Raw genomic sequence first — 11,676 nt, 5'->3', positions numbered from 1 at the left:
AATATAAGAGCGTCTGAAACGTATAAGTACAGTACAGGTGGACGTAAAAGTAGTTAAACAGTTTTTGTATTTTTATACAATTAGTTGCAATAATGGAAACAATTTGGTTTTATTTGAATGTCTCGAAACCAGACATGCTGAAACGCTGTAGGTTTAGAATCGAGACTGGGGAGAATAACGTCTTGTGAGAAAATCTGTTTACCTAACGATTAGATCCTGTAAATCCCTTGTAGCCTCCCTAAGTCTGTCCCAGTCCAGTGGTTAAAAATGTACTGTTAATGGAGTGTTGGTTTCTCTGTTAGGGGATACTGGAGCACTACTGTCATGCTTGTTTCACTCCTCTGTTCGACAGTGTGCTATAGATTAATGTATATGGGAAGACGGCAGGAGGCCACAGGAGTATTGGGACAGCAAGTTTTACTTGCCGAGTACCAGATTTTAATGGGTGGTTTTATTCCAGATCTATTGGGTTGGAATATTATGCATTACAAAGAATGACTATCCAGAACAGGGTATCACGTGGCTTCAACTGGCTGTGATCACTCAGTATGTTGATGGTATTCTGAGTGCTTCCCCTGACGAGGAAACCCACAAGTCTGAGTTGCTTCAGCTTTAGAGTGTCTAATAGAAGCAGTTATGATAAGGCCCTTTTGTGTCTAGCATTGTGAAATTTTAACAGGGCCTGGGTGCAATGTTTTTACAGGGTGAGCACAACTCTTAACAGATCTGCTTAAGGGGGGAGTGCAGTACAAGGACAAGATTGCCTTGGTTCCCGCAGCAAAAGCCGCCTGTAATAATTTGAAACAAGCTCTCTTACAGGTGCTGAGACTGGGGTTTCCTCAGATGGATCAACCATTCCTTTGTATTACTGCAAGTTGCTGACAGAGGCCACCCAAGGAGCCCGCGAGCAGGTCCTGGAGGCGTGGGGACCACCACCTGAAGGAGGGCACAACCTCATCCCAGGAGAGTGGGTGTGGATCAGGAAATTTCCTTCACAGGTTCTCCAGCCCAGGTGGGACGGACCCTACCAGATCCTGTTGACAACCAAGTCTGCGGTTCGAGTGGAAGGAAAAGATCGCTGGATCCACGCGCCACACTGCCGACGAGCCTCATCCCCATTTACAGACTCAGAATGAAATCATTTCTGTCAATAACGATAATTGTTGCTGTAGGACTATGTTCCGCAGGGATTAATGATCATCTCTCACACAAAGGAGAACATGGAATTAATTCCTTTTTAGGCCTCTCCTATCTGACAGCTAAGAAAACGAACCAAAGTGCCTGCTGGGTGTGTGCCGCATTACCCAAATATGTACAGGAAGGACTTCCTATGGGGGCCATTCCTTGGCGTCTCGAGGAAGTCAAAGGCATGATCATTTGGAGGGATAATTTAGGAGATTTTAATATGACAAACTATGGGGGTTGCCATAACACGACTTTAACCTGCACAACATTACAATATCTACAGGAGCGAGGCTTAGAGCCCACGTGTTTCACAGGCTCTTACGCTCCTAAATATAACAGAAGCCATACACCACCATACCTGACTCTAAATAAGGAACGTGAGGGAAACATATGTTTTCAGCACACTAATGGTCTGCACTTGGTTGGATGGAGTCGTTGCAACCTTACCATCGATGCAAATATATCCACCTCTACCTTCCAAATTCCAGGATGGGATCGGCACACCCCACAATTCGGTATAAGCTTCTTATTTTCAGAGGCATAGGGAGCGCCAAACGGAACATATTTCATTTGTGGAAAACGAGCCTACCCATGGTTGCCAGCCCAGTGGTCTGGCTCATGTTATTTAGGATATGTGGTTCCTCATATCCGTGTTCAAATCCACAGCACCTTCGGACCTAACCACAGACCACAAAGAAAATTGGCTGATTGGGAATATTATTTAGGTATAATATTTCCACAAGCCGGCATGAACTTTCTGAGTCGAGAGTTAATTCAAATGGCCTCGACTTTAGAAGAATTAGCAAATTCTACCTCATCTAGTCTGAAGGCTGTTAATGATGAGATGGTAGCCCTCAGAACAGTGGCCATGCAGAACCGACTAGCTTTAGATTATGTACTGGCGGCCCAAGGAGGAACTTGTGCAGTAATTGGCACTGAATGCTGCACATATATTCCTGATAATTCTGAGCACATCTCAGATCTGGCCCAACACATTTACAATGAGGGACAGAAATATCAGGACTATTATAATGAAAATTGGGGAACTGGGTCTTGGGTAAAGTCTGTGTTTGGGGCCTGGGGTGTAACCTTTTTATAGTGTTTATCTGTAGGAATAGTATTGTTTATATGTATAATTGTAATCATCACGTTCACAAAAACATGTATCACATCTTGCTATAACCGTGGAACGTACAATGACATGGCAATAGATACCTGTTCGCCAAGAAAGGAAATATCTGCCCTGACATTGTATGTATAAAAATAGGCTACACTGACGTATGCCATATTTTATAAGGGGGGAATGAAGAAAGATGTGAATTTAATCCTTTCTGTAGGGGGTTTTAGACTTCTAAATCACAAGCTGGGGTTTATGGCAGGAAAGGGGGTTAACTGATAAGGATTGCAGATGCAAGCTAGGAACCCCCCTGGGTGTAATGTTAAACTGACCATTTGTCCAGAACATCGTAAACTGGCCAAATACCATGAACCCCCCTCTTTACCATCAGACCGAGTGACGTCAGAAAACGGAGAAGAAAACACTATATAACCCAAAAGTTTGTAACAGTACGTTGAACAATACTTCGGTTTTGTTGTTTCTTGCGGGAAACAAGACTTCGGCTTTATTGTTCCTTGCATGCAATAAACTCATCTGTTTTACTTCATCTCGGGATCAAGAACCTTATTTCTTCTGTTACAACAGAAAGTATAGTTGATGAGGAGGGACGAGAGAGAACAGAGCCGAGTGCTATCCTCTCCTGCACCGAGGCCTTCTACTCAAGACTGTACAGCTCTACAGAGGTAAAGGATGAAGAAATTCATTTTTTTACCTCAAAGCTAGAAAACGTTTTGAGTGAAGAAGATAGGGAAGTACTTGAGAGGGATTTGACAGTAGAAGAGCTGAGACAGGCTATGGAGAGCTTACAGAAGGGGAAAACTTCGGGTGCTGACGGGCTCCCTAAAGAATTTTATTGCACCTTTTGGGATCTGCTTCAGGATCCGCTACTGCTCCTATTCGAGGAAAGCTATAAGACAGAATTGCTGCCTGACTCCTTAAGAGAAGGCACTATCTCTCTCTTGTTTAAGATAGGAGCAAAGAATGACATAAAGAACTGGAGACCCCTCAGCCTGTTAGGCGTGGACACTAAGATACTGTCCAAAGCCCTTTTCCTGCGCCTACAAAATGAAGTGGCCTCACTGGTAGGGAAAGAACAGACTTGTGGGATAGCAGGACGCCTGATGAGCGACAACCTGGCCTTGTCTGTCTGTACTCAGAGGATCGCTCCCTCCCTCTGTGCATTTTAGGTGTAGACCTAGAAAAGGCCTTTGACCGCCTAAACCGGCAGTACTTAACATCGATACTTGAGCACATGAAGTTTGGCCCCATCATGAGAAAGTGGATTAACCTGCTGTACACAGGTAGCAACAGCAGAGTCATGGTTAATGGCAATAGATCACGCCCCTTTGAAGTCTGTTCAGGGGTGAGGCAGGGCTGCCCATTATCCCCCTTGGCTATGGAGCCCTTAGCTTTTGCCTTGCGCCAGGATCAGGCCATTAATGGGATACCAGTGCCTGGAAGTGGGGGAGGAGAGGTAAAGACATCTCTATACATGGATGACGTCACCCTGCTCCTCTCTGACAATGCCTCAATTAGCAGAGCTCTGCAGTGCTGTGATCGTTTCTCTTTGGCTTCCTCTGCAAAAAATAACAAATCTAAGAGTGAGATTTTTTATCAGAACTGGAGGGAGCCAAAAGATGGACATGATCTCAGGCTGCAAGAGAAGAGAATTAAGGTCCTGGGGGTGTATTTTGGAGAAGAGATGGGAACAGTAAATTGGCAGAACAAATTGCCATTCTCAAAAAAAAAACAGATGCAATGGAAGGACCGAGACCTCACCATGACAGGGAAAGTGCTGGTCATCAAAGCCGAGCTCTTGCCTGTCTTGAATTTTCTGGCTTCTACTTTCCCAATCCCACACCGTGTTGCGGTGGTGCTGAGGAGATTGATGTTTCAATTTCTATGGGGTGGGAAGCAGGAAAGACTCAGAAGGGAAATAATGTACAGGCCGCTACCCTCGGGGGGGAAGTCTGTCCCAGATATTGCTACGAAGCTGCTGTGCATTTTCCTGACCTCTGTGCTGAGAGGCTTTGCAACAGCACCTGCAGCGCGTACCTGGACTTATTTTTCCAGGCTCTGGGTAAGTAGGGAGGTGTTCAGAGTGTGGGGTGTCAGACCCAAGCTGGATGTCCCACTCTCTGACACATGCCCTGCAATTTATGGGACAGTTAAAAGTTTTCTAAGATCTCACCCAATTGGCCATATTCCCCTTCGAGATGTCAGCGGCCAAAAACTGGAAGATTTCGTTGCACCCCAGAACAATAGGCAGACCCCTGTGGGCATTTTAACATCAGCCCAAACAAGGAAGGTGTGGAAACACACATCCTCTTAGTTTCTGTGCAACATTCACAGAGATTTAGCCTGGAGTGTCGTCCACCAGTGCTTACCGGTACGAACTTTCTTGTACCATAGGGGCCTCACCCCCAGCCCTCGCTGCGTTAGGGTGGGCTGCGGCGAGGAGGAGACTGTGACCCATCTCCAGTGGTCCTGCTTTTTTGCTAAGGCCTTCTGGGCACAGTTTGAAGATTGGTTGCAAGCTCTCTCGCCCCAATTTACCCTGACCGCTGCTTTCGTCATATACGGCATCTCTCCTGTCAAACTTCCTCCTGACGTGTTTGACAGGATCTGGGCCGTGGTGAACAGTGGGAAAGACGCCCTGTGGAGAGTGAGGAACATGGGGCTGTTCAAAGGCATCGAGGTCCCAGTCAAGGCAGCAGGTAGCCTGGCCCTGTTCATCACCCGAGAGAACTATTACCGCAGAGATCTGTGGAGAGAAGGGAGGGAGGAAGCAGAAAATCTGTGGGAAATTGAGAGCATAGGTCAATATCTCAAGAAACTGTGAAAAACATTATCATGTTTAAGTAAAGAATGTGATTTGCACCAGAAAAAAAGAAATTGTTGCTATGTAACTGGTACCGTGTCAAAATGTAATGAGATGTGATCATATATACTGTTTTAAGTATGTATATTAATGTAAAGCTTTCTAATTTGTGATGTCCTGTATTTTTTTGTGAAAAGAAAATAAAGTTCTTAAAAAATCGGTTCACCCAGGGCGAGGCTCGGCCATTGCACTCCGGCTGTGCTGACCCCTGCGAATTCCCCAAATGTGGGAATCTCGACTACATAATTTCTGGTAGTGGGGGACTGCGTTCGCGCTCTCCCCTGATGTGCTTGGTCCAATATCAGATACGGAAGAGTTACGACACCACGAGCTGCGATAGGATTCCAGTTCGAAAGGAGTCGATGCCACTGCTGGTTCCCGGTTTCTTTTAGTTAGAGGTCCGGAGAAGCATTTCAAGCTGGTTACACTACTCCTTCCGGACATTCATTCCCTTTTCAAAGTCAGTCGTTTTGCTGTAGTCTGCATTATTTAGGCTGATTATTGAGGTTAGCCTTTATTTGGTCATGGGGGCCTCGGTACTGTATGCTAATTCTCAAGACAGTTTCACCCGTTTTCTGATTGCTAGGTTCTGTACCAGTGCAGACATGTCAAACAGTGAATGGCTGTACCTCTATTGTATCCGTGCTCAATGAATGAAATCAGTATTAAATGAATATATGTATAGTTATACGATAAACAAGTGGTTTATCGACTCATCTTCATTTGCAGATTTAGAGGCAGCTTCGATATTCGTTTTACAAACGTTTTTTTTTTTTTATATGGGTCACACACATGCCATAGCAACAAAACATCTCTAGAGATGAGGCTATAGATCACCTTTCCATCCTCCAGGTTTTTCTCCCAAAGCCTACGGCACCAACGGTGACCCCTGCTGGCCGAGAAAGCAATAGCTTGCAGCACCTGGTATTCCCAGGAAGTCTCCCATCCAAGTACTAACCAGGCCCAACCCTGCTTAGCTTCCAAGATCAGACGAGATTGGGCACATTCAGGGTGGTGTGGCCACAAGCGAAAGTCGTGGCGCCTAACTCGCTACTTGAAGCTGTGTGTGGCTGGGGCTCTGTGCCCCCCGAGTTGGACTGAAGGATCGTTCGTGTGCAACTCTTTGGAAAGGAGCCTCTTTCCAAATCGCATTGCGTACCTGGATGTTGGCGAACGTGCTCCCTTGTGTTGGCTTGTCCCGCACTGGAGGAGAACAAACAAACTGCTCGGAGGAGCACAAGGCAAGTCTTCACAAGACAAAAACCTCCAGTGCACAGCACTCAAAACATTTCTGGGCTGTCGCGTGTTTATTTCAGCACATAAAGCGCACCAGTCCAACACGTCGGCCGGGCGCGCGGCGCCTCCGCCCTCTTGTGGCCTTGCGGCGTCAGAGCGAGAGGCTCCTTCTCACTGCCTTTCCGCTGTGTTGCAGAGCCCCGAGAGGGAACCTGGAGCGCACACTTTGTGGGGGGCGGGGGACCGCGTTCGCGCTCTGCCCCCGGTCTCTTGCGCGAGTACTAAATCTCACGGCGCCAGCCAGCGGCCAGGAGACAAGTACAATATCGCGGGACAGGGGGGCCTCGTCATTGATTGTTACATATGAGACGGGGATTAGGAGGAGACCCCGACTGATTGGTAAAGGGGAACACTAACACCAGAGTGACACCCCCGGCGTCTCTTTTTGAGAGACGCCCTGGGATTTCTTAATGGCCAAGGAGGGTCGGGACCTCGGTTTTATGCCTCCCCCGAAGGACGGCGCCTGTTTGTGCAGCAGAGTGTCGCCATCAGGAAAGCCACACAGACCGCAGGGTGAGCGCTCCCTACTCCCAGTCACACCTCTTGCAGGAGCAGCAGCAACCTGAGCTTTTCCGGGGTGAATCTCCCATCCGGGTGCCGGCTAGGCTCACACCTGCTGGGCTGCCATGGGTGAGCCCAGTCGAGAGTCGCAGGTTGAGATCTAGTTACCGGGGAGAAACGATACAAGCAAAGGATTACTCGGCTCCCAGCACTTGAAAAGACCGACAAATGACTCGTTCCCGCCGGAGCTGAATGTACCTGAATGTTGTAGTGGTTTGATGGGTTTACTGAGACAATTATTAATTGTAGCAGTAATCACGAGGTTGTTCGTTGGGGCTTTTAGAAAATCAATCGTCAGAACAACTAACAACGCACACACGCGGGTTCAATACACGGGATACATTTATTAATATAAACTGTGCACCAAACATATACTAGTCTGCCAGGATACGAGTGGCAGACCTTACTGTGAGGGTTATCAATATACAAGGTATATAATCTCGAAGAGATGCAAACACAAAGAGATACACAACAGAGAATATATGTCAATATATATCGTTCGGTTACCAAATCGCTAATCAGTGTTATTACCCACTGTTACTCTAAACTCGGAAGTAAATACATTACTCATGAATTAAATTGATAACAACTTGTGTTGAGGTACAATTGAATTCTCGAGCCGCAATGTAGAACATGGGGTTTACTTATCCACTGTGTATGGTTTTGGAATCTCCCGGCACGAACACCAAACCAGCTGACAGGCTCTGTTGCAGCCTCTGTTGCAGCGGTTGTCCAATGGGCGTTGTGTCGGCGTTCTCTGGCTACCGGCCAACCAGTCAAGGTGCAGCTCGGAGTAGGACGGGCGGAGGAATCTGACTGCAGCGCGCAGGGCAGTCGTTGCTCCGAGGGGATCTACCAGCAGTCCGGCTGGCTAGTAGAAAGTCTCTATGCACAGATGTGACCGCGAGTCCTCACAAGTCACTCTTTTGCCTGGGAAGAAGCTGGTTCGTTCCCGGTCCAGCGCTGCTTCTGAATAAGCTATTCAGGTTGTCGACGAGGGTCCAACTGTAGGCTGCCGTTGAGCAAGCGGAGCATTCACGTTGGTAGAATTCTGAGTACGTACGGGATCCTAGGCCTCGCGCTTAGAACAAAGTCCAAGTCCTTTTGCAGACAACAGCAGTTGTCACGTGATTGTCTCTGAGGATGAGCGAAAATGCCCAAGGAGAGCCCAGATCTGAGCTTGCGCTCCCTTTTTGACCAAGACCCAGATGTGTGCTGATTGGTTGAGAGTTTGGCGGGCATTGGAGACCCACATGGTTTTACCACGCCCTGCCAGTCCCTGATTGGTTGGTCAAGATGAGATATAAGTCACTTACTCTTGACACTTAGGAATGCAGTCCAGATGTCCATTCGGCACTCCCTAGACTGATAGGCGCCAATGAATGACCATTGATCATGATAGCCAGGCTTAGCTAAGTGCATCCCTGTCTGGGAGCTTGTTCCTTATCAAAACAAAACATCTTAAATCAGCCTGCATGAATACTTTCTCTGTGGCTGCACCACAGAGATGGAGGGTGAGATGGGGCCTCCTTTAGGACAGCATACCAACACTTAATTCTGTCTTATTAACAAGCATTGCCGCTACAATAGCAATTCAAATACAACAGCCACACTGCTGAAACCATATGTTTTACACACCAGACAGGCCCCCTAACCTCATACAACCTTGCTGTGGCTGTGACCCCTTTCTTTATTTTTTTATGATGTTTTCAATATGGCACCATTAGACAGGCCGTACATGGTGATAGGAGGGTGCTATTCACGAGTCAATAGCTCTTCAAGCACAACAGCCACAGTGCTGCAACCAGGTGTTTTACACACCAGACAGGCCCCCTAACCTTATACAATCTTGCTGTGGCTGTGTCCCTTTTCTTTATTTTTTTATGATGTTTTCAATATGGCACCATTAGACAGGCCGTACATGGTGATAGGAGGGTGCTATTCACGAGTCAATAGCTCTTCAAGCACAACAGCCACAGTGCTGCAACCAGGTGTTTTACACATCAGACAGGCCCCCTAACCTTATACAAGCTTGCTTTGAGTTGTGAAACATTTCTTTATTTTTTAATGATTTTTTTACTGTAATCAAGTGTTGTGCTCATTAATAATAATAGCTTACACTTATATAGTGCTTTTCTGGACACTCCACTCAAAGCGCTTTACAGGTAATGGGGACTCCCCTCCACCACCACCAATGTGCAGCATCCACCTGGATGATGCGACAGCAGCCATAGTGCACCAGAACACTCACCACTATCAGTGAGGAGGAGAGAAGAGAAATGTAGCCAATTCAAAGATGGGGATTATTAGGAGGCCATGATTGGTAAGGGCCAATGGGGAAATTTGGCCAGGACACCGGGGTTACACCCCTACTCTTTTCAAGAAACGCCATGGGATTTTTAATGACCACAGAGAGTCAGGACCTCAGTTTTACATCTCATTCGAAGGAAGGCGCCTGTTTACAGTATAGTGTCCCCATCACTATACTGGGGCATTAGGACGCACATGGACCGCAGGGTGAGCGCCCCCTGCTGGCCCCACTAGCACCTCTTCCCGCAGGAACCTTAGTTTTTCCCAGGAGGTCTACCATCCAGGTACTGACCAGGCGCACACCTGCTTAGCTTCAGTGGGTTGCCAGTTGTGAGTTGCAGGGTGATACGGCTGCTGGCCATAATCAGCAGCCTTCAGTACTGAAGCAGGTGTGAGCCTGGTCAGTACCTGGATGGGAGACCTCCTGGGAAAAACTAAGGTTGCTGCTGGAAGAGGTGCTAGTGGGGCCAGCACCACCATTAGGCAGGCCTCCTGACCTTTCACAGTCATGCTTTGTTGTGTGAAACTTTAATTATCTTTTTAGGATTTTTTGAACATGGCAACTTCCACCGAGATGGGTGGGGGGTGTCGGGGTGCTCTTCAATAGCTTTTTCATCTATACACACAAACGGATGTAACCAAGACACTCAGAACCTGTCACGCAGGGGCTGACTGCTGAGGATAGGGATCCAATGCGGTGCCCTTGGTAGGGTTGGCGCGAGACACAGGCGTAGTCGGAGTAAACAGGCAGGGGTCCGAGTCCGGGAAGGCGTATTTCAAAGAAAACTCAGTCTTCACTCAGGTTGGGAGATTGTCAACAGAGATCTTTAATACAATCAGCTGAAGGGGAGCATATCACAGAGAAAGGGTTTCCCCTAGCACTCAAGACATGCTCACTAGACTGAAGTTATACTTTCCTTTTTTATACATTAAAAGTAAGCAATACTTTAACATATCAAAGGAACATACAGGGAAAGGAGCAGTGTCAGAAGTCAAACAAACAGGACAGGGGGGTGCCATTTGGCATCCTAAAATCTGTTTCAATTTTCTCTGGTTGAATGGGTGTGAGGAATCACAGGCTTTAGTTGTGAACAGGTCTTAGGTGTGAACAGAAAACCTTTCCCACACATAGTCACTGTCCTGACCTTTTGACTCAGTCTTCCACACGTAGCACAGGCGTAGGCACAGAATCGACAGGCGAAAGTGTAGTCGAGGGACTGGCAGGGGTCGGAGTCCGGGAAGGCGTAGAAGTTGCGTCGGTGTGGATTCAGAAGGCAGAGGCGTAAACGAAGAGACAGGCTGGGGTCAGGATCCGAGAAAGCGTAAAACAGGCGAAGGTACAAAATCGAGTGGCTAAAGCGGTAGTCGGAAAAGCGGGGTCGAGGTCCAGGGGAGAAGTCGTAGTAAGGCAAAGGTGTAGTTAGTAGGTAAGCTCCAGGAGAGAATCTCAATCGTGAGCAATGACCGGGGGACAAATGAGGGTTTAAGTAGAGGACTGATTGACATGTGCACGTTTGGTATGGGGAGAGCTCGAGGGAATGCGGGAGCGCTTGCCTGCATGAGGGAGATTCGTGACAGAACCAACAGAATCAACCTGAACTCATAGAAAAACAAGAATGCCCCCGAGACACCTGCACCCCCCTCGGACCACTCTGGTATCAACACCCCCAAACCCATCCATACCAGCTAACAAGACTCAGAATCGGTGCAACCCTCCAACCTGGACCAAGAGCAGGATGGGACAAGAACCTGCACCACACTATGTACACAGGTTTGTATTTTTGGCTGAAGATGAAAATGTCTAACATACATTGTTTTGGTTCTAGCAAACAATAAAAATAGTTGTTAAAATTCAAACACACATAATGAGATCACTCTCTGTCAGTATGTGTAACATTCTGGGTCTGGGCTCCTCTATATTTGGGCTAAAGAGAGTTCAACAACATTATTAAATGCACTGACATCATAATCTGACAAGATCCATTGTTTAGGGGAGACTTGACCACCCACTGTCCCCCTGGTATCGTGAAGCTCATTGTCCTTTAGCTTTCCAAAACCAGAATCACTTGGGACCCCCGGGGGGATCGGTGTATGCAAAATATGAATTCCTTATGCAAGAAATTGTATATGGTCAATATAGCGATCTTATCAGCAGATGGTAATCTCCAAGGAACAAGTAATAGATTTATTCCACGCTGAAAAATGATCAAATGATTGATGAACCTAAGTGATTTGAAAGAAATGTTAAACAACTCAAAGCGAGGTTGTATAAGGTTAGGGGAGCTGTCAAGTGTGTAAAACACCTGGTTGCAGCACTGTGGCTGTT

At 47.1% G+C, this 11,676-nt stretch overlaps 2 non-coding genes across 2 annotated transcripts; one reads left to right on the top strand and one right to left on the bottom strand.

Annotated features, from left to right (window-relative positions):
• Positions 1-5,302: 5,302 nt before the first annotated feature.
• Positions 5,303-5,467, top strand: LOC138243531 (U1 spliceosomal RNA). Its single transcript, XR_011192186.1, has one exon. It is a non-coding gene; the product is annotated as a U1 spliceosomal RNA (small nuclear RNA).
• A 625-nt stretch (positions 5,468-6,092) lies between these two features.
• LOC138243897 (5S ribosomal RNA) lies at positions 6,093-6,211 on the bottom strand. Its single transcript, XR_011192515.1, has one exon. It is a non-coding gene; the product is annotated as a 5S ribosomal RNA (ribosomal RNA).
• Positions 6,212-11,676: the final 5,465 nt, after the last annotated feature.

This window comes from Lepisosteus oculatus, chromosome 14 (genome assembly GCF_040954835.1).
Source record: "Lepisosteus oculatus isolate fLepOcu1 chromosome 14, fLepOcu1.hap2, whole genome shotgun sequence".
In the NCBI taxonomy this organism is placed as follows: domain Eukaryota; kingdom Metazoa; phylum Chordata; class Actinopteri; order Semionotiformes; family Lepisosteidae; genus Lepisosteus; species Lepisosteus oculatus.
Note: the sequence above shows the minus strand (reverse complement) of the source record. Positions and strands in the feature narration are given on the sequence as shown.